Genomic DNA, 5848 nt, shown 5'->3' with positions numbered 1-5848 from the left:
TTAATGAGAGGCTTTCTTTTGGCAATACTTCCAACGAAGTCACATAGTCATCATAGCTTTGATCTAATGAAGATAATATTATGTAGACTTGTTGCAGTTCATTAAATATAAGCTCTTTTTCTTGCAAATCTTGAAAAATGCTCTTCATACAGTTTAAATGAACTAACATATCTCCATTCCTCTGAAGATGCGTTCGAAAAGCTTCCGTGTAAGATTTATATGTGCTCCTACACTGTCCCGAACATAAATCTTCCTGAGGTTCTCCCAGCAGTTTGCAGCATTTTCTTCTCCACGAATATGGACAAGCTGCTGATCACAGAGAGTCAGTCCTATGATGCATAAAGCCTGCTCATTCTTCAGTTTAAAGTCTTGTAACTTTTCGTTATCATCATCATCAGCAGGATCCCATCTACTCACATCTGGTGGGTTTGCTATAATGTCCCACAAACCTTCTTTACGTAGAAGTAAACTACATTTCATTGACCATGAAACATAGTTTGTTCCGTCCAGCCTGGATATCATGGACAGTTGTGACAAATTTACTTGTGCCATTACTCTTCAGATATTGTGACTATTTTAAACTAATTAAAACAGTTTGTTTTTACAGTAATGTGCAACTCACACCAACTCTCTCTGCTATATCCTGGTTAGTTAGACTATGCTGCTGGGCCCATAACCAATGTTAGTGTTTGGGGATTAACCCTAGCAGAGTATTGCAGCAGTAGTCAAACCAGGCAGCCAAACGAGTGGAAGGGCCCCAGAGTATACACACACTGAACACAAACACTGTTTGTAGTTTAAATAGTTTTTAATCCATTTAGAGTTTAAAGCATTGTCATTCAGTCCATTAAGTCATTCACAGTATTTCCATCCAGTAAGACTCACTAGTATATTCCAAGTTAAGAGTCCTTGCAATATCTTTATCAGCCGATAAAGATATCTTCTCCTCCTCCGGTGCCTCTCTCCAGAGGAACTAACGCTGGATATTCAGCAAGAAGTTCAAACAGTAGAACAGTAGAATTACGCAGTAAATCAGCAAACAGTAGCAGACAGGAACATCTCAGTCACAGGCACAGTTACAGTCACAGTAAGACACAGTTAGTCGCAGTAAGCTTTCCAGCTTCTAATGCTTCCTTATATTGTAACTTCTAACCGCACCCTTAATCGGCTAATTGCCTGCAACATTGTGCTTAAAGTGATAAGCACTTAAACCATGATATCTAAGTTTTATATATTTATTCACCCAAACCATATTTGGTATCAATGTTATACCTAACAATTATGATCTGTGAGCTTCTGCAAAGGAGACAGTTTTCTAAAGATTCTAAGACAGGAATGGGTTAGCAATAGCAATAGCACTTAGATTTTTATACCGTTTCACAGTGCTTTACAGCTGTCTCTAAGCAGTTTACAGAGTCAGCATATTGCCCCCAACAATCTGGGTCCTCATTTTACTGACCTCGGGAGGATGGAACGCTGAGTCAATCTTGAACCTGGTGAGATTTGAACGGCCAAATTGCAGGCAGCCGACAGTCAGTAGTAGCCTGAATTACTGCATTCTAACCACTGTGCCATCATGGCTCATAATGACATAATTTCAAGGATTGAGATCCATGTTTGAGTTTTGTGGATAAGAGGTTGACATAATATTAGCATTACCAGTACCTTTTTCAACAGCTACATAGACTTACATCATAATAGGGTTCCATGATCAAATCCTAGAACTTCTTAACTTCATTGTTGTTCCCCTCTTTGCTTGCTTTTTATTTCAATTTTAGGTGTCTCGTGTCTCTGAACCATTGCTCATCAGATCCACTCTCTCATAGATTCATCCTACAGAATCTGTTCCTTAAAATGGACTTAAATTTTGACTGTATATTTTATCATTTATAACTTGCTGGTAGATGTTCATAATCTATTCCATTGTTGGAGCTAGAAGAGACTTGACTGGCTTACAACCCTTTATCTCCTGTTTCCTATTATGTAGTTTGCTTGATTCTGTTGTCAAATGATGCCTACAGGTGAAACTTGAAAAATTAGAATATCGTGCAAAAGTTCATTTATTTCAGTAATGCAACTTAACAGGTGAACCTAATATATGAGATAGACTCATTACATGCAAAGCAAGATAGTTCAAGCCATGATTTGTCATAATTGAGATGATTATGGCTTACAGCTCATGAAAACCCCAAATCCACAATCTCAGAAAATTAGAATATTGTGAAAAGGGTCAATATTCTAGGCTCAAAGTGTCCCACCCTAATCAGCTAATTAAGCCATAACACCTGCAAAGGGTTCCTGAGCCTTTAAATGGTCTCTCAGTCTGATTCAGTAGGAAGCACAATCATGGGAAAGACGGCTGACCTGACAGTTGTGCAGAAAACCATCATTGACACCCCCCATAAGGAGGGAAAGCCTCAAAAGGTAATTGCAAATGAAGTTGGATGTTCCCAAAGTGCTGTATCAAAGCACATTAATAGAAAGTTATGTGGAAGGGAAAAATGCGGAAGAAAAAGATGCACAAGCAGCAGGGATGACTGCAGCCTAGAGAGGATTGTCAGGAAAAGGCCATTCAAAAGTGTTGGGGACTTTCACAAGGAGTGGACTGAGGCTGGAGTCAGTGCATCAAGAGCCACCACACACAGACGGATCCTGGACATGGGCTTCAAATGTCGTATTCCTCTTGTCAAGCCGCTCCTGAACAACAAACAACGTCAGAAGCATCTAACCTGAGCTAAAGAAAAACAGAACTGGTCTGTTGCTTAGTGGTCCAAAGTCCTCTTTTCTGATGAGAGCAACTTTTGCATCTCATTTGGAAACCAAATGAAACCAAGGACCCAGAGTCTTGGAGGAAGAATGGAGAGGCACACACTGCAAGATGCTTGAAGTCCAGTGTGAGGTTTCCACAGTCTGTGTTGATTTGGGGAGCCATGTCATCTGCTGGTGTTGGTCCACTGTGCTTCATTAAGTCCAGAGTCAATGCAGCCATCTACCAGGAGATTTTGGAGCACTTCATGCTTCCTTCCACAGATGAGCTTTATGGGGATGCTGACTTCATTTTCCAGCAGGACTTGGCACCTGCCCACACTGCCAAAAGCACCAAAACCTGGTTCAATGATTACTGTGCTTGATTGGCCAGCAAACTTGCCTGACCTGAACCCTATAGAGAATCTATGGGGCATTGCCAAGAGAAAGATGAGAGACATGAGACCGAACAATGCAGAAGAGCTGAAGGCTGCTATTGAAGCATCCTGGTCTTCCATAACACCTCAGCCGTGCCACAGGCTGATAGCTTCCATGCCACGCCGCATTGAGGCAGTAATTGCTGCAAAAGGGGCCCAAACCAAGTACTGAGTACATATGCATGCTTATACTTTTCAGAGGTCCGATATTGTTCTATGTACAATCCTTGTTTTATTGATTGCATGTAATAGTCTAATCTTCTGAGATTGTGGATTTGGGGTTTTCATGAGCTGTAAGCCATAATCATCACAATTATGACAAATCACGGCTTGAACTATCTTGCTTTGCATGTAATGAGTCTATCTCATATATTAGTTTCACTTTTTAAGTTGCATTACTGAAATAAATGAACTTTTGCATGCTATTCTAATTTTTTGAGTTTCACCTGTATGTACTGAATCTGTAGTTTATCTTGAAGAAATGTAGCCAATGAACAAATAGTTTGCTTTTTCTTCTCCATGACTGTGCTTATCCAATCCAAACCTTGCTATCATTCCAGTTTCCATCATTGCTTCAATTTCTGTATTTCCAAATAACTTTTTCTTCTTGATGTGGCATCTAGTTCATTTTACAGTTTGCCATGGCATTCTTTGGTGTCTTCCTCCATTTCATTGTTGCAGATTAGTACATTCATGTGTAATGTTGATATTTTTACAAGACATTCGCTAATCTCAATCAACACGATTCCATCATTTGTCAGATTATAGGTAGAGCTATACATACTGTAGAGATAAGAAATATGATCTTCACAGAAATATGCAAGAAACATAACCTGGGCAAAAGATTTTTTTAAAAATTGTAGAGCAACAAGATAACATTTGGAAGTGGCTAATGCAGACATTTTCCTAATTTGCTGAACTATAGGAAGGAGAAGGAGGTACAGCATGATTCATCTTTCAAAATTCTGTTATTATAGCCAATCCCAATAAAAGTACTTTTAGCTTCTTATGCAGTTGATTTCTTGTTCAAGTCTGCTTAGTGGGGCTGACAGCAATCTTTATACATCCTTAGTATAAAAATATATTTATAAAATAAAGTTAAATTTATATATGCAAAGTTGAAGCAGTGAAGTACACAAATATGCCAGCACAATAGCTAGCTTTACAATAGAAAAAATGATTTCTTGCTTGTCCTTTTGTACTGTATTTTAATAACTTTCAGACTTCCCCTTTATCATTAGTGCTAAAATAGTACAAATGCTAAGTGATTTGCTTAGCATATAAAAAGCTGTTATCAGTAGATTTACATAGACATGTTGACTCACAAACACTGTCTCCCCTTTAATGTCTATAGAGATTCTCAGTGATGTGGGTTATGGTTGTCCCAAAGTTACTTTTTTCAAGAGGCAACTGGACTTTCTGGTTTTTCTTTAAAGATGTTTTGCTTCTCATTCAAGAAGCTTCTTCAGCTCTGACTGGATGGTGGGGAATGGAAGGATTTATATACCTTGCAGACAGCTGGTTGTTTGCATCTTTTGGCTTCAGTTTGTAAACTTAGAGGTTTATCAAGATGACCTGAGTAGTGCAAATGGATATGGAACCTTCTTGGAACGGCTGAAAGGACTTGTGTTGTAGACTGGAAATAAATGATGTCCTATCCCTCCCTCTCTGTTGAGAGTGGGGTGGTCCTCTCTATCTAAAATGTGGACTTTGCTGACTTCAAAAGAATGGCCTTTGTCTTTTAAATGCAGATAGATTGCTGGTTTGGATAGACAGGACCACTAGTTTGAAAGTGGGGTCAAAGGGGCCATCTAGTCAAAATGGAGCAGTCCACTCTCAACAAAGGGGTGGGGGATATGACACCATCTATCTCCAGTCTACAACACAGTTCTTTCAGCAGTTCCAAGAAGGCTCCATAGCCATTTGCACCACTCAGGTGACCCTGATGATACACATAAACCTCCAAGTGTTCTCAACCACTCTCTAAAAGAATGCAAATGACCAGCTGTCTGCAAGGAATATAAACCCATCTATTCCCCACCAACCAGCCAGAGCTGAAGAAGCTTTTTGGATGAGAAGTGAAACATCTTCAAAGAAAAACAAAAAGTCCAGTTGCCTCTTGAAAAAGCACGCTTGGGATGCCTTCCCTTTTAAGTTTCCATTTTCTGTAGGTCTTGAGCAGGCTATTGTGGTCTATTCTGCATACTGTGATGGGTTTCACCATCTCTTTCTGCACAGTAGTAACTAGTGGATGTTACATTCACAAATTACATTAAAACTCAATACTGTCTTCTTTAAATTCAGTCTGTAGTATTCTTGGGAGTAAGCCATAGCTTTGGGCATGATTTGTATTTTATTTACTCTATTATTTATAAGCTTATTTTTTCATCTGTGAAAATAGTCATTCCAAAAATCATACTTATTTGCCCATTCATGGCATCCAAAATCATCTGCCTAAAATAGCTACTGTATGCTTTTCTGTGAAATGACCACTTTGACATTTCACTTTACAAATCAGAATATGGTAAATATACTTATATGATGAGTCATTAATTTTTGCACTGATCCTCTTTCATAAGAACACTTCTAGAAGAGGTTTATACAACAGTGCAATGTATTAGAACAATTTCTTTCAGAAACAAGAAAGTGAAAATGCCTTCCAAATC

Source organism: Notechis scutatus, chromosome 2 (genome assembly GCF_049901735.1).
Source record: "Notechis scutatus isolate UNSWTSFEM ecotype Mainland chromosome 2, rNotScu1.2, whole genome shotgun sequence".
Lineage (NCBI taxonomy): Eukaryota > Metazoa > Chordata > Lepidosauria > Squamata > Elapidae > Notechis > Notechis scutatus.
This window is presented reverse-complemented; position numbering follows the sequence as displayed.